This window comes from Protopterus annectens, chromosome 7.part0, assembly GCF_019279795.1.
Source record: "Protopterus annectens isolate FY-2018-M chromosome 7.part0, PAN1.0, whole genome shotgun sequence".
In the NCBI taxonomy this organism is placed as follows: Eukaryota; Metazoa; Chordata; order Ceratodontiformes; family Protopteridae; genus Protopterus; species Protopterus annectens.
In genome coordinates, this window is record NC_056739.1 from 1,546,595,740 (window position 1) to 1,546,614,010 (window position 18,271).

General features: G+C 43.3%; 1 protein-coding gene across 1 annotated transcript in view; it reads right to left on the reverse strand.

The window, feature by feature from the left end:
• The window catches only part of ISY1 (ISY1 splicing factor homolog), an 816,689-nt gene that overhangs the window by 232,926 nt on the left and 565,492 nt on the right, over window positions 1-18,271 (reverse strand). The gene's annotated exons all lie outside the window — the stretch shown is intronic.

Sequence of the window (18,271 nt, forward strand, 5' to 3'; positions counted from 1 at the left end):
TTTTGAAATGATTTATCGTGGTCTCATTTTTTTCTATCACAAAAATCTGGCATTTTAACAGGGATGTGTAAACGTTTTATATCCACTGTGTGTGTGTGTGTGTGTGTGTGTGTGTGTGTGTGTGTGTGTGTGTGTGTGTGTGTGTATATATATATATATATATATATATATGTGTGTGTGTGTGTGTGTGTGTGTGTAGAAAGAGAGAGGGAGACTTTAGAAGATTTCTGCAGCAAGCAATATTTAGCCAGAATCCCAAAGAGTAAAAAACATTATCAGGGAGTCGGGATGTAAACTTCTGAAGCATCAACATGCACAAAAATATTGGTCTTACTATTGAAAAAGTGAAATCATAGTTCAAGCAATTAAACTTGGTGAAGTTGCAAACAATCAAGAGGCAAACGCACACTGTCCACAATATGTTTTTTTCAAATGAGCCTTGGAAGCAACTGTGTGAATTTTCAATAGATAGCCCTCCTCCTCCTAAGCAAAACAATTCAGTTTGTAATCCACTTCAAAATGATATCTATAACTAATGAAAGTGTCTTCATCCCAGGAGTGAAAAAGGCAAACAAATACTCTGCTTTCCTGTACTCATGCACCTCTTCTTTGGTAAAATCTGAACTGGTGATGCACATACATGGTGTGAAAGGCTTTTTCTCCCCTAGACTATATCCTTATGAAAAAAAGAAGATAACTGGAATGAGTTATATAATTTTAGCATCACTTTTGCAGGTAAATGTGGGTTTTTCCTAACAGATATCCAGTTCATGGGCAATCCCCATACAGGCTTCCTAGACACAAAGGCCTGAAAGTAGGGGATCTTGTTGAGAAAATGGAATGGCCATCTAGAATATCATCTTCCTTGCAACAAACTTTGGAGCACTGAATCAGATAAAAATGTGGGAACATCTAAATTTATAAGTTATGTACGCACCATAACTAGGCATCTATGTTGTCCATTTTCAATCTTCCTCACTTATGGGTTTGGATCCGATCCTCAGATCCAACTCGGCCTCATGCTACAGACTTTTGATCTAACTCTAGAGCTCCTCCCCCTCTACACATCATGCCCCACTCCATCCCCATTACCTCAGATTCAGTTTACTGCTCTATCCCCAAAAAATAGGCAAAGAACAGGAATATAAGATAGAAAAGATAGGGTTCAAACCTGGAACTGCAGGTTCCAAACACAATCCAATAGTTCCTTCCAGAAGAAAAAGATGGGAGAGGAGCTGAGGAAGAATGAAAATGGACAACACAGATGCCTAGTTATGATAAGTACATAACTTATAAATCTGATGTCCTTTTCTTTCTTCCTCACTTATGGGACAGAGTCCTCAGTTACATTCATGTTGGGTGGCCCACATGGAAGAATATTCCAGAGTATTGCCAAACCAAAGGCTCTATGTCTACATTTAATATCCAATTTGTAATGTGAGACAAAGGTCTGAGCCTTGGACCATGTGGCTGCAGCACAAATGTCATCAATAGATGCTCCTGACCATAAAAACGATGATTCAACCATAGACCTTGTCAAGTGAGTTCTGGGAGGTTTTGGCAATGTCATACCTTTTTGACAGTAAATCCCTGAAATGCAGACTGTAATCCATTTAGCTAGGGTGACTTCAGAAGCTGACTGGCTTAGGTGGTTTGGACAGAAAGATACAAAAATGTGTTCCGAATTTGTAAATTGTTTTGTCCTATGGAGGTAAAAACATAACTGCCTGTGTACGTCAAGGAGGTGTAGTATGTACCCTCCTTTATTTGCAAAATTTGAAAAGAATACTGGCAAGTGAAAAGATTCATTAATGTTATTTTCAAAGGCTACTTCAGGTAAAAAGGAAGTGTTAGTCCACAGGGAAACCTTACTTTTATGGAAAATAATGTAATGAGTTTTTGCTGAAAGCACCTGGTGTTCAGAGATTCTTTTAGCCGAAATAACAGCTACCAAGACAGCTGTCTTCCATGATTGAAATTTTAGATAAGATTTGTCTGAAAGTTCAGAGAGTTTGCGTCTCCAACCTTTGAGCACTACCCTAAGATTAAAAGGAAGTAAGGGATCCTTAATTGGAGGCCTCAGCAGAAAAAAGAAATTATGTACTTACCATAACGTTCCATGTGAGTTGTTCATCTCGCCTTCATTCGTACACATGGGTTCAGAGCTGATCCCTTGGATCCGAGTCGGCTGCTTTCACAAGCTCAAGGTTTTAGAGTAGCTCAAGGCGAAGTCCCTATCCCATGAGGCTCTCTGTCTCACCTCAGATCTAGTTTGCTGATCCCAACATGTACAACATAATAACCATAAACAGTACTCCAGCCGGAGTAAGAAATCCTAGAACAAGACCCACCAGACTGCAAAGTCTTACTCGTTCTTTGAGAAGCCTGGAGGGGGAAGGCGGGTGGGAATGTAAGAATGAAGGCGAGATGAACAACTTACATGGAATGTTATGGTAAGTATATAACTTCTTTATCACTGCAGTGGCTCTGCTGGACAGAGGCACAGGGAAGTAATCTAAGGGGGTGGCGAAAGCCAACACATTCTGGCTAGGCTTATAAATGCCCATGGGCAGATAGCCTAGTACTTACCTATGAACCTATGTGAAGTTGTTCAATCTCGCCGTTCATTCTTACACATGGGTACCATCCCAAGCACCCTTCATCCTGGGTGGCTCACGGGAGTATATTCCTGAGGACAGTGGAACCAAAAGAAGCCCTGTCCCTGGAAGCCCTATCTACTTTGTAATGGGTGATGAAAGTATGAGGCTTAGACCAAATGGCGGCTGCACATATAGTGTCCAAAGGCAGCCTAGCCGCATAAGCTGAGGAAGTAGAAACAGCCCTAGTGGAATGCGCTTTCATGCTATGTCCTAATGTTTGATTCACTGAGGAAAATGTGAATTTTATGCAATCAGCTAACCATTTGGAAAGAGTAACTTTGGAAACTGGTAGCCCTTTCTTGGTGTCAGCATGAGTAACAAAGAGTTGTTCTGATTTTCTAAATTCTTTTGTTCTGTCCAAATAGAATCTTAATTGCCTGTGAACATCAAGTTTATGCAACATATACTCGAACTTGTTAGAATGATTATTGAAGAAAGTTGGGAGTTCAATAGTTTGATTCAGGTTAGCCTCTGAACATACCTTTGGAAGGAAGGGTTAGTCCTCAGTGACGCACTGTCGGGGTGAAAAACCAAACACGGGGGTTTGATAGAAAGGGCCTGAAGTTCGGACACTCTACGTGCTGATGTAATGGCTACCAAGAAGATAGTTTTCCAAGACAGAAATTTTAACTGGTAGGATGATGCAGGCTCAAAAGGAGGAAGAATAATCCGTGATAACACAAATTCAGATTCCAGGAAGTAAAAGGTTGTCTAACTGGCGGTCTAAGATGTATGGTACCTTTTAAGAAGGCTCTACATAATCTGTGAGACATTAGGTTATAACCTTCAGATCCAAGGGGAAAATTTGAAATTGCTGCCAATTGAACTCGTATGGTGGCAGCTGCAGCACTGTCATTGAAAAGCTTAGTCAGGAACTCCAAAATGCTAGCAATTGGGGCAACATATGGGTCAATATTATTTTGTGAAGCCCAAAAAGCAAATCGCTTCCATTTGCTGGAGTACAACTTTCTGGTGGAAGCTTTATGAAAGGATACAACTATATGCTGTACCTCTGAGGAAAAATTGTGTGACCTGGCTAAGTTGGGAATTGGAGCAGCCAAGCTGTCAATCTGAAGGAATGAAGAGAAGGATGAAGAGTCCCTGACGAATGTGTCAGCAGATCTGGAACTGGGTCCAGAATCCAAGTTTCCTGTAGTTGGTAGAGTTGAAGGACGGGGAACCAAATCTGTCAAGGCCAAAACGGGGCTATTAGAATTACAGTCCTCCCCAGGGCTTTGGCTTTCTGCAAGAATTTCGGAATCAGGGGAAAAGCTGGAAAAGCATATAGGAGTCCTGGGGGCCAATCGTGTACGAGCAAATCCCTTGGGGTTTCTCCTGGTGGGGGATTCAGGGCAAAGAAACTTCTGTATTTGGCATTCATAGGGGATGCAAACAGGTCGCAGCAAGGCTGGCTCCATCTGTGGTAAATCATCTCCACAACTTCGTCTTCGACCACTCATGCAGCATCAGAATGGCTCTGCTCAGTTTGTCCACAATCATGTTGGATTTCCCCGGGATGTGCATTGCTATCAGAAAGTGGCCGGTGGATACAGCCCACTGCCAAACTCTCAGGGCCTCTTGACATAAGGGGAAAGACTTGTTTACCCCTTGCTTGTTGATATACCAGACCACTGACATGTTGTTGGTCTGGATCGCAATCGTCCCCAGAGGTAGAGAGCCGTGGAAATACTGCAACGCCAAAAGTACTGCTCTCATCTCCAGGACACTGATGTGCAACTGTGACTCTGTCTCTGACCAGGTGCCTTGGGCCATTCTTCCTTGAAAAGCCCCCCCCCACCCTATCAGAGAAGCATCCTTGGTCACCATGGCTGATGGCGGGGGCAGAACAAATGGGCAACCTACTGTTACATGATGGCTGGTCAACCGCCACTGAAGATCCTTTCTGCATGAATCTGTAATCATTATCAAGAATGACATCGGAAGTTGTTGGTAAGACCAATGGGTGAATAGTAACCACTGAAGTATTCTCATGTGCATACGCCCCAGAGGAACTGCTATGAGCATTGCTGCCATAGTACCTAGTAGTTTCAACATTGAGATGCTGGTACTTTTTTGTTCATCAGAATATCTGATACCTGTTGTCGAAGAGTGACTATTCTGTCTAGTGGCAATTTTACCATGGCGGTGGTGGTGTCTAATTCTGCTACGATAAAGGAGATATGCTGCGATGGTGACAACGCAGACTTGTCGAAATTTATAGTTATTCCAAACTGAGAGCACAGATTGAGAGTGTGATCCCTGGATTGAAGTAGTTGATGCCTGGAAGTGGCAGTGAGGAGCCAGTCGTCCAGATATGGAAACACTCGGAATCCTAGATGCCTCAGGTGAACCGTAACCACTGCCATGCATTTGATAAACACTCTGGGGGGCTGTTGTGAGACCAAAGGGCAGTGCTCGGAACTGACAGTGACTGGCTCCCAGCCGGAAACGCAAGTGATCTCAGGACGGTCTAGCCATTTTGATGTGATAGTACACATCCTTGAGATCTATACAGCACATCCAATCACCCGTTCCTAGAAATGGAAGAATCGACTGAAGCGTGACCATCCAGAACTTCTCCTTCTTTATAAACGTGTTGAGTCTGCTGAGGTCCAAGATCCAGTCCCGTTTTCTTTGGAACTAAAAAGAATCTGGAGTAGGTTCTGGAACCTATCTGGTCTGCTGGGACTGGCTGAATGACTCTCTTGTCCTGCAGCCTTTGAATTTTTATTGCTGCTTGATCCCTGAGACTGGGTGGAACATCTGGGATTCTTCTTCATACAGTGGGGGTTTCTGAGAAAGGAATGACATAACCTCTGGTAATAATTTTCTGTACCCAAGAATCTTTTGTAATTTCTCGCCAGATGTCTGGATGCAAAGACAAGTGACCCCCAACTGCCTCCAGAGTAGGGCAGTCGGGCCTCCTTTCAGGAGCACTGGTAGGGCTTGCCAAAGAACTGATCCCTGTCGCCCTGGTTATGCGGACCCCCTCTGCCACCTGGGCAGTGTCTTTCATTATTACCCCCTCCTCTGCCCCTGGAGGGGGGTTCACTACATGTGTTCTGAAAAGCTCCTTGGGACTTTCTGGAACCACATTTTTCCTCCCTTTTGCCCTTTGGGGTAAGGTCTAGTAGGGGTGGCAAAACGGACTCCTACGGCAGATAGAGTCTTTCCGTCTTGTTAACACCTAGTGAGGGTCTCCTTGACTTTAGGCCCGAAAAGGGACGAGCCATCAAATGGGGTATTAACGAAGGAAGACTTGAAGGCTTCCACAAAGGAGCATAAGTGCATCCAGGAATGTCTCCGAAGAGCTATTGCTGAACCCGCTGCCCTACTCGAGCCATTGGCTGCATAAGAAATGAGCCGCATGGATGAGTTAACTATGGAATTAAGGGTATTGAGCTGGGATGTCACCTTATCAGGAATGCCTTCAGCTGTGCTACCCTGTGGAGTATCTCCAAGCTCTTTTAGGAGATCTCTTTGAAGACGGGTAAAATGTGTCGCTGAACTAAAAATGCATTGCCCATACCTGTCCATAATCCTGGAATCTCCATTAGGAGGATGGACAGCAGAAAAGGTTTCAGACATCTCTTTCTTGGTGGCCGCTGCCACCACCATGGCATCAACCGGCACTCCCTTGGTAAGGAACATTTTGTCTTGAGGCGATGTAATAAACTTGTTGTGCCTCCGAGGGACAGGTTCCACAGTATCAGGAGACTCCCACACCCATCGAGCAACCAACTCCATAAGTTCATCGAAGGATGGAGCCACCCAGGAGGTGGAGGGTTGAGACCCAAAGGCCTTCAAAAGCACCGACTCATCATCAGTAGGGCTAATGGACTGTCAGTCACCCCTCTGTTTTAGGACTTCAAGGATATCAGCAAAGGAGATATCCTCCGAGGGGGACCGTGGGGACCCTTCTGACTCCCCTAAACTGGTGTCCGATGTGACAGACTCCTGTGGGGAGTCCAAATGCCTCCCCTTGCAGAGCTTCTTCCTGGGAACCACATCAGTGGGAGCTTCTAGTGAGGTCTCAGTAGAACATGGGTCACCCAATGGGGCTACCTGAGGCTCTGGGTCTCGACGCTTTACAGGGACCTGAGATGTAGAGGTACAAAGTGGCACTTTTGGGAAGGAGGAGGAAGGTCTTGATGACGTAGGAGTCCTGGAAGATATAACTCTCCTCATGGCATTGAAGGCTCCACTGCTCTGATGCAAGGAAGTAGCTGGTGCCGAAGAAGAAGGCATCCTCCCCGGCACCGAAACAATGGGCTCCGACCCAGAGGAAGGAGCCGAACTCATCCCGTGCCGAATCTCTGAGTGGGAGAGTCAGAACCGACCCATCGGTTTGACTCCCACCCCTCAGAACTGACCAGACAGTGTCGGCTCCCAGACTCCTCGAACGGCACCGAAGTAGTCTGAGTTGATGGAGCCAATGGCACTGGAACAGGCCTCTGCTCTGAAGGTTCCACACTCATCAGTTCCACCTTCCCCGGCTCCGAAGGCCTGGCTCGGCTCAGAGGAGGAGTAGACACAGCAGGTAAAATGGTCTTCTGCTCCAAAACCGTTTGGGCCCAAGCCGATAATTTGGCAAGTGCCGGATTTGCGAGAAGCCTCTGCACCACTCGATCCACATCCACATCGGAGAGGCTCCTTGGAGAATGAGTTGAAGGGATCGATGAATCCACCGACTGCAAAATGGGTGATTGCAAAGTTTCGGAGACTGGCTCCAATACCGGGGACCGGCTCCGAAAAACAAGCTTGGTGCTCAGTTCCGAGGACTGCGGAACTGGTGACCGCACCTTCTAAGCAAGACTCAGAGCCGAAGTCTTCGACGAAGCTTTCGAAGATTTTAATCCCTTCGACGACTTTGAAGTCTGGTCGACCTTATCCAATGATTCCAGGAAATCTGGTTTCAGCAAACCCCTGTCTACCAGTTTTCTCCTGCATTCCAGTAATACTCTGCTGCTAAAGGAGTGACAAATGGAGCAGTCCTCCTGAAGATGGACTGCCCCCAAACAGTACACACAACTGACATGCAGATCAGTTAAAGACATTTTCTGCCCACACTTAGGGCATTTCTTAAATCCAGACTTTTGCTTTTCTTTATGATCAGCCATATTAGCAAACAGTATATAACTCAGTATGTGAAATAAATAGATATATATATATATATATATATATAAACTGTCTAAAGACAAACCACTCTAGAAAAAGGAGACCAATCTAATATTGGAAAAGCTAATAACACACACAGCAAAAATGCTAAAGCTGCAAAGTCTACAACAGCTAATATATCTAGTCAAACTCTTAACTATAAACTTTAAATTTTTCTAATCTTCTCTAAACTTTTTATAAAACAGGATAAGGGGGAAAACTAAAACGCGGCCAAGAAGGCCTAAGAGCAGCCACTCTATAAAGATGAAAAATTCGTCAAAAAACAGCAAGGACAGAGCCTGAACAAACAGCTAAGGCTAACTAGCCAAGAAACACACTATTAATATATAGGACTTTAAAGACAACTATCCAAACTAAGTAAAAGTTAGAAATACTGGCCCGAGCTCTCTCTCGAACTCCGATCTGTTGCAGCGGCAAACTAGATCTGAGGTGAGACATAGAGCATCATGGGATAAGGACTTGGCCTCGAGCTACTCTAAAACCTCGAGCTTGTGAAAGTGGCCGACTCGGAGCCGAGGGATCGGCTCCGAACCCATGTGTAAGAATGAATGGCGAGATTGAACAACTTCACATAATGCCTTTCATAAAAGCTTTACATAATCTAGAGGAAGCTAAGGAGAAAGACTTATTTCCTGCATGAAAATTTGAAATTGCTGCCAACTTAAATTTAACTGTAGAGAAACTAGCAACATTTTTAAATAGTTATCAAAAATTAAATAGTCGAAATAGGTGCAAAAAAAAAAGGATCAATGCCCTTATCTGCTGCCCAAATAGAGAAGCATTTCTACTTATCTCTATAAACTTTTTTGGTAGAATCATTTTGAGAAACCAAGATAATGTCATAGACTGGGGAAGAAAGCCTGGACTGTCTAATTATTACTGGAAGTGGAGAAACCATGCGGTGACCTTGAGGGCTTGAATGTTGGGGTGATGAATTCCCGACAGGTGAGAGAGGAGATCCTGTATGGGTTCTAGTATCCATGGAGGATAACAAAGATGAGACCATAGAAAGGGGAACCATACTTGCCAAGGCCAGAAGGGGGCAATGAGGATTACTGAGCTCTTCAGTCTGCTTGCTTTATGCAGAAATCTTTTAATCAGGGGAAAAGGTGGATAAGCATAAAGGAGACCGGAGGGCCAAGCATGAAGGAGAGCACCTCGGTGACTCCCCCTGAGGGGGCATCAGAACAAGTATTTGCTGCACTTGTAGTTGAGAGGGGAGGCAAACAGATCACAGCAGGGTTGGCCCCAACGCCTGAAGATCATGATTGCAACTGACTGAGTGACAGACCACTCATGAGGCATCAGAGTGGATCTGCTTAGTTTGTCCGCAAGCAGGTTGTCTTTCCCCGGGATGTGCGTTGCAATAAGAAAGTCGTCTGATGACATTTCCCATTCCCAAACTCTCATGGCCTCTCTGCAAAGGGGGTAAGATCGGGTTCCTCCTTGTTTGCTGATGTACCAGACTACGACTACAGTCAAGTTGTCAGTTTGAATAGCAATAGCCCCCCAAGGGAAGAGCATCTTGAAATGTCTTCAATGCCAGAAGGACTGCTCTCATCTCTAAGGCACTGATATGCTACTCGGTCTCTTGGGGGGAGCACAAGTCTTGGACAGTTCTTCCCAAGAAATGCCCCCAACCCCAGCTGAGAAGCATCAGTGGTCACTGTAGCTTGTAGCTACTGGGTTTGGTAGTACAAATGGTCTGCCCAGAAAAACACTGTCCGATTGTATCCACCAGCGAATGTGTTGCTTGAAAATAGGGATGAGCTTTACTTGAAAAGACAGGGGTTGATGCAGAATGGGCCACTGTACAGCCAGAGTTTACTGGAGAACTCGCATAAAGAAGCGTGCTAGAGGAAGTAGCGCTATAGCTGCTACCACTGACTCCAGAGCTTGAAGCACAAATCTTACTGGGGGAGAAGAATGAGAAAGAATAGCCTGAACTTGATTCTTGATAGAAGTAATCTGATGGACAGGCAAGGATGCTAGTTAAGTTGATGTGTCCTCTATGAATTCCAAAGCTCTGAGCTGGAGCAAGTTTCAATTTGGCAAGATTTACTGTAAAACCAAAGGAGTTGGAAATTTGGAGTAAAAATTTCCTGGCATGCTGAAGTTGATGCTTGGATGGGGCGGTTAGAAGCCAGTCATTTAACTATGGAAATACCTGGAGTCCCTTCAGTCTCAAGTGAGCTGTGACTACTGCCATGAATTTGGTAGGCACCCTGGGGGCTGTGGCAAGTCCAAATGGCAGAGCTCTGAATTAATAATGAGTGGCTCCCAGCTGAAAGTGGTGATATCTTCTGGATTGTCTGCCTATTTTAACATGATAGTATGCGTCCTGCAGATCTACAGAGCACATCCAATCATCCTTGTATAGAATAGGAAGGATGGACCGAAATGTGATCCCTCAGAACTTTGCTTTCTTTACATACTGGCTCAATTTGCTTAGATCCAAAATGGGTCTCAGGTCCCCTGTTTTCTTTGGCACTAAAAAGAAGCGGGAATAAGTTCCAAATACCTATTTGGTGTGGTAAGACCTTTTGGATGACTCTTTTTCTAGCAGCTTTTGAATTCCTTGTGCTGCAGCCTTCCTCTGAATGGGTGGAACATCAGGAAGTTTCTTCCTTTGATGATGAGGAAGAAGGGAAAATTGTATGAAATAGCCTCCAGATATTATACTTCACACCCATAAATCATTTGTGATGTTTGTCCCCTGACTACCTCCGGAGAACAGCAGTCAGGCACCACTTCAGGAGCACTGATAGGGCCTATCCAAAAATGAATCTCTAAAGCCCTGGTTTTACGGGCCTCCTCTGCCATTAAAGTTCCCCCTCTACCTCTGGAGGAATGTTCCCCACACAAATCCTGGAATGGAGCCTAAGATTTATGGAACTACAGTTTCTTATTGCCTCTCTGGTTCCTGGAGAAGGTCTGCTGAAGTGTGGAAAACTTTACCCTACGAAAGACAGGGTCTTTCCATCTTTTTCGCTATGGGTAAACATATCCTTTATTGATGGCCCAAACAAGGAAGTGCCATTGAATAGGGCATTAATAAAAGACATCTTAAAAGGCTCCGCAAATTTGCACAGTTGCATCCAGGCATATCTCCTTCAGGCAATACCTGAACTAGCTGCTTGTGAGGCACTTTCAGGTGTAGGAGAGATTAACCTCATTGAAGCATTTGATATGGATAAAAGAGTGGCCAGTTGACAGAATGTTTTCTTGAAATCCTCAGCAGACATGGACTTTGGGAAAGTATTTGAAAGTTCTTTAGTCAAATCTCTCTGAAGTCTAGTAAAATGTGCCAGATAACTAAGTGACCTCAGTGCAAAGGTAGCTGATGCAAATACCCGCTTTCCAAATATATCCAACTCTCCAGACTCTTTATTAGGCAGATGGTCAGCAGAGCTCTGATCTGTTAGCTCTTTCTTAGTGGCTGCTACCAACACCACAGTCAACACAGACTCCTTTGGTCCAGTGGGGACTATCTGCAAGTGGTGCCAAGAATTTATCAGGGTATTTGGGAATGAGCTCGACAATATAGAGTTCCTTCCAGGCCCAACAGGAAACCAGGTTAATTAGTTTGTCTGCTGGAGGGGGGTGACCAAGGTGTAGATGGGCCAGAACTAAAACCCTCCAAAAACACCAATTCTTCAGGAGAAGAAGGTTTTGATAACCAACTGCCCTTCGTTTCAGGATCTCTAAAACATCTCCAAAGGAGATGTCATCTGGTGGTAATCTGGGGGATCCTTCTCCTTCAAAAAAATCAGAGTCTTCCATGAGAGACTTCAAAGGGGAGGTGTGTGTCTCATTTTACACATCCTATTCCGGGGGACCTCCTCTGTACAATGTTCTCGAGAGGTGTTGGAAGTGAGGAAATCTTCTCTACTGAAGCAACCTGGAGGCCTGTTGGAACTGGCTGTTCCTGTGGAATAGGCCTGACCGACTCAAAGCTCGGAACTGATGGAAGTATAGGGGTAGGATCCGAAAGAAGGGAAGACGGTTCTCTATGGAAAGAAAAATCCCTATCACCTCAAAGGCCAAGGGCCTAGGAGAACCCATCACCCACCGACCCCCATCGCCGAAGCTTCCAAGGAAAGTAGACCATGGCTACCCCCAGATCTGAACCTCGAGGAGAGAATCGGACCCAAACTGTCCAGGGCCAAAGCTCTGAGAGGGAGGGATGGATCTGGCAACACCAGAGATGACCCAAATGCCTCAGACCAGACACTGACACTTCAGCTCTGAGACCCATTCTGATCCAAGTGTATCACAGCAGAACCTGTCAGGGAAGTAGTTGGAGTGGAGGAGGGAACTTTCATGGCCCTGACTATGCACCTCTCAGGGATTGGTGCTCTGAAACCACTGGTTGGATCGGAGAAGGAGATAGAATGGACTTAGTGTGTACACTCACGGATGTGATAGGGGACGCAGCTAGCAGAATCCCCAACTGGATTTGAGCCCTGAGAAACTTTTGCATCATCCTGTCCTCATCTGCCTCTGATAAACTTCTAGGGGGCCTAGAATGCTTCTTAGGAGTCTGAAACAGTTCTGCAGGCATGGAGCGCAAAATGGGTTTTAACATAAACTCCAGAGTTCCACTCCTGCAAGCCATACATAGTTTCAGATCCAAATGCTTAGGATCCATCAAGAAAGTCACTGGAGATGCAAAGATAACTATAGGAGCCAAAACCTTCTTATCCAATGGTAGACAAAGACCTCTTGGATACAATGTTGTCGGATCCATAATTTTCCTAATTTTTTCCTCTAGGCTCCAAAGAAGACTGGGGGGGGAGCTTCAGCAGAGACCTTTTTTGAGCTCCACAGAAGCTGCTCTGCTAGATTTTGAGGTGGTTTGAGCCACAGAAGAAGCAGCAGGTAGTACTCCTTTCAAAATGCGCTTATGACACCTGTCAACGAAAGTTCTGGGGTTAAAGGTAGAGCAGACTGTACAGGCCATATTTAGATGATCAGGACCAAGGAAATAAACACACTCCTTGTGGACATCTGAGTTCGGAGAACTTACTCCCACAAGAAGTGCATTTCTTAAAACTTGTTGGTTTGTACAACATAGCTATAGAAAAAGGAAAACAAACCCTGTACGAACACACGTAAAGGTAAACAACAACTTTTTTTTTTTTTTTTTTTATGGTAGAAAAGGATAGTTACCAGAAAACAAATTACCAGAAAAGATAATTAGTAGAAATACCCTAGAAAAGGAAAGGAAAAGGATAAAAAACACCAACTATGGTATTTAGAGAAGATTCCCATTTAAACCGTGTGACAGAAGGTACCAACAACGGTAGGAAGACTACTAAAAGCTTAGTAGAGAAAGGTTAATATAAGGGTCAAAAAATCTCTAATGCCAGCAACAGCTAAGGAGGAGGTTGTTAAAATAAATTACTAAGGTTAAGGAAAGAACTAGAGAAAATTTAGTACCCAACAATAAGAAAAAAACGTATTTACAAATGCTCGAGAGTGGAACCTACGTCTAACCACAATGGCAGCAAAAGAGACCGGAGGTAATGGGGATGGATTAGGGCATTATGGGTAGAGGGAGGAGCTTGAGAGTTGGATCTGAAGTCTGTAGTATGCTGCTAAATTGGATCCAAACCCATAAGTGAGGAAGAACGAAAAGGACATCATCAGACTTATGAGTTGTGAAGCACAGAGTCTCAAGGAAAATAAAGGCATACCCATCAAATGTCCAGATTTTTGGCTCTTAGCTTTGGTCTGTTTCTCAAAAAAATATTTTCTGGCAACTCACTGAGGATTGAAGTCATTAAACAATCACATACATTTGAGTTTCAGACTTCATATCCTTCAGAAAATTTATGCCAACTCAAATCCTGTTACTCTAGCAACCTTAAGTGTATAAAAGCAATATTTAAAAATTATCCTTATTTTGTGGGCCTTTGTCCCCTCATTATTTTAGACTTTGTCCAGACTTCTTATGCTAGCAATTTAAGAGGTATGAATACAAGTTCTTCAAACACAGGAAGTGGTACAGAAACATGTAAATATATTGCTTAAATATCTGCCGCTGGGCCACAAATGTACCTTTACAGTCACAATGGGAAGTTAAACCAAATTTAAACGAACAGAATCAAACATTAGAGGATATCTCTCTGTTCATATGGACAATCTCAGAATTCTGAAGAATGGATGACTCTTGGTGATCTCAATCAACTCAAACTCCATCCGAAGCATGGCATCTAAATTAGAAGCCAGGCCATGAAATAGAACCAACTGCCACCACAACTATAGTGGATTTCCTTGGTTAATCTGGGACAGCTTTTCTACTGCTTAAGACCACAATGCCTGAAACTACACCATTCTCAGCCATAATGGGTGCTACGAGTATCAGTTTTGGTCTTTTTCTTACATTCTGCTTCCCTCTGGACCATCATTGTTCTATTAATGTTGGCAAATCTTTGCCTCTCCTCCACAAAACCACATTAATCCATATCTATTAATTTTGGCATCACCTTTGCCATTCTCTTAGCTATTATAGACAAACAATTCATAAATCAAAATGAGCCTATATGAAGCTGGATCTGATGAGTCTTTACCATCTTTAGGCATTACAGCCACCACAGCCTTCTTCTAGGATGTAGGTGCTTCAACGCCTTTTAAGATACTGTTAAACAAAACCTTCCAGACCTTTGTCAGTCTTTTACCTCCTAGCTTCCAAACTTTTACTGGAATGCCATCTATTTCTGGAGACTGGTTATACATCATCATTTTATCTCATCTCCTATCTTAACTGTTAATAATTGAGTCTCTTCTACTTCTAACCTTGGCATATTTAATTCTTCTATGAACATTTCCATTTGTACTTTTTCCTTGATTTCCACACTCCTCTGCTTTATACAGATTTTCATAACATTTCTGAAATATTCTTAATAACCCTACAGGATCTCTGGCTATTTTCCTTGTTATAGGATCCCTAGGCTTGGCAACAACCCTTTCTACTTTCAGTTGCTTGAGATGACATGCACAAATATTTTGTGCTTTGGAGTTGTTATCAAAAAAAAAGTTGCTTAAAGGCAGTCTTTCCAAACTCATGCATATTATTGAGGTAGTCCCTTATTTCCTCTTTAGCACACTGCAGTTGCGTATCTTCTTATTCTGTGAGATTTCCCCAATTCTGCAATACTTTAACCTTCATCAGTACCTCTAAAAAATTATTGTTACATCTTAACCATATATTTTTTTCTTTTATTTCTACCCTATTTTTAAAATCCACTTTTATTTTATCCAACTCCGTAGCTACATTTTCCTGATGATTTTTCTATCATCCCTAATAACTCCCAAATAATTTCCAGTACCAATTCCTTAAATTCCTCCCTGTTTAACAGATAGGTAGGGAAGTGCCACTGTCTCATTTTTATTTAATACCCTGCAGTTTTACTTTACTGGCATGTGATCTGAAATAGTTAATGGATGCATATCAAAACTTTCAGTTAAATGCACATGTTCCTCTGACATATAATTTCTATCTAGCCTAGCCCAGTTTTTGTACCTTGGGGGAATAATCTGTAAATTCTCTCCGAGCTCCTACTACTGAACTGACATCTTCCATACCAAATATTTTCATACATTCCTTCAAAGATCTACCCTCTTTTGTTATACTTTGCCTTCTAGGTCCACCAGATACATCCTCATTGCTGCAACTCAAATTTCAGTTCTCACCTACAAGTAATGTTCCCTGCTGAAAGCTGATTATTTCTCCCATAATTTCCTTAGGCTCCACTGCAGCAAATTTTAGGTGGAATACAAATCCATGTCAATGTAAACCTCCACTCATGCCAGTAGCCCCTTACAACTACAAATCTATTATCATCTTTTTTTCCCATCTTCTATCAATATTGGAGCTTCTCTAGCAATTAATATAAGTACTCAGCTCTTCCTTTGTCTCAGATATTCTACTGATTAACCATTCTGAAATCCTTTCTTTATCAAATTCACATGCTCAGTTCTTTCCAAATGTGTCTCCTGTACCATAGTTATTTGCACTCTGCATTTTTAATATAATTCATTACTCTTTCCTTTTTTGGATATATTTGTGAGATGAGTCCCATTTAAAAACAGTATGGAAAACGTCAACATTATGATAAGAAGTTATTATTCCCACCTGTTATGTATAACAGCTTTTTCTTAAAATGTCTAGCTTCAGCTTGTGTCACATTCAAACAATAATATATGGCAGAATGATCTTTTATACAGTTGTTTCTAGTCATACCCATTTGAACCCTATGTTATATCTTACAAGACATTGCTTTAATGAAAACTCTCAAAAAGCACCCAGAAAAAGTACAGTTGTGTACACTTACCGTAAATGTAGATGTTCAAGTGTATTCACTGTTGCAGTCATTGCAATTGGGTTATCCTGCTGGCAAGCTACCCACAGTCGGACTGAATTCCAAAGTCTAGGTCCGGCGTCGGTTGCTGTTGCCTCCTCCCTGACATCAGTGTGCCAGGGGTATAAAAGATGCAGCTGACACCATTTTCTTCAGTTTTTCTTGCCCCAGATGTCAGGTGCCCCCAATAGGGTTGGCTAAAAATATGTCAATAAAACATACATGCACCAAAGTATACATTTTGCCTTCATCTACAAGCAAATACACCACATAGGTTGTATAGGATAGAGAAGTACAGATAAGTTCCAGCAAAGAAATGGGGGATGGCGGGTGGGTAACCTGGACTGCAACAGTGAATACACTCGAACATCTACATTTATGGTGAGTGTATACAACTGTACTATGTTCTTCGTGTTTCACTGTTGCAGTCATTACAATTGGGTTGAATCCCAAAGCTAAGGTTGGGAGGCTGGAGCTAAACAGCATAAGGAGTGGCTATTAGGCCCTGCAGAACTGCAGTGGCAAAGCCTGCCCTGGATTTAGAGTAGAGTGGTAAGTGGTAGTGCTTAGTGAAGGTGTCCACTGAACTCCAAGTAGCAGCCTCTAAAATGTCTTTGGTTGGTACTCTCCTGAGGAAGGCTACTGAAGTGGCTGCTGCTCTGGTTGAATGTGGCCTAATGCCCTCAGGCACTGGCTTGCCATGTTGTGAACAGCAGAAATGAATGCAGTGGCCCATCCACTTTGAAAAAGTCTCCTCCGAGACAGCCTTTCCTTGTGATCCTGCAGCAAATGCCACCAGCAACTGCTCTGTCCTTCTGAAAGCCCTGGTTCTGTTCAAATAGAAGCATAGCTGTCTGTGTATGTCCAAAGAATGCAGAATTCTCTCCCCCTTATTCTGTGGGTTTGGATAAAAGGTAGGCAGATGAATAGTTTGGTTAGGGGCCACACTGGACACTACCTTAGGCATAAATGTCAGGTTTGTCCTCAGAGAAACCCTGTCTGGATGAAAAATGATAAAAGGTTCCACAGCCATGAGTGCCTGTAGCTCTGAGACTCGTCTTGCAGAAGTTATTGCTAGGAGCAGAGCTGTTTTCCGAGATAAAAACTTTATATAAGCTGTAGCGGCTGGCTCAAAAGGAGGCAGGGTGAGTTTTTCCAAGACATAATTGAGGTCCCGTGCATGTATTGGTGATCTCTTTGGAGGCCTTACATTCTTGGCCCCTCTGTGGTACTGCCTTAACAAAGGATGAGAAAAAATTGGTGGCTCTGTATTATAATGAGCCGAAATGGCAGAGGCATGAATTTTTATAGATGAAAAGGATAGGTCTTTGTCCAACATCTCAGTCAAGTACTGCAAAATCTGAGGAATATTTGGTACACCTGTTTCACCTGTTTCAATTCCTTGTGCCTGGTTCCAAGCACAGAATCTCTTCCATTTTCCAGCATAGGATTTTCTAGTACTAGGCCTCCTTGTCTCCAAAATGACATCCATCACCGCTTTAGTGAGAGGTGTGTTTTGTAAGACTACATTATCTGCCATTTTGCCAGATTTAAGGTCTTGAGTTGGCTGTGCAGGATCTGACTGTGCTGTTGGGACAGTAGATGAGGCACTTGAGGTAAGGTCCAGGCTGGGCTTTGAGACAAGTTCCTTAGGATTGGATACCAGTACTGGCGTGGCCAGTCTGGGGCAATCAGTATAATTTTTGGCTTCTCCTGTCTGACCTTTAGGAGTACCTTGGGGAGGACAGGCAGAGGAGGAAAGGCATATACTGTTAAGTTTTTCCAGCTGAAAGACAGAGCATCCACTTTCCATGCTTGTCTGTGATAAGTCCTTGTGCAGAATCTCTTTAGTTGGCAGTTGTGAGGTGCGGCAAATAGATCTATGTTTGGGCATCCCCATTTCCTTGTTACCATGCTGAAGACTTGTGGATCCAATTTCCACTTGTGGGGATCCATGAAGTTTCTGCTTAGTTCATCTGCCAGAGTATTTATTTTGCCTGGCAGGAATTGTGCCTGCAGATGTACTTAGTAAGTCAATGCTGTGTCCCACAAAGTCATGGCTAGTCT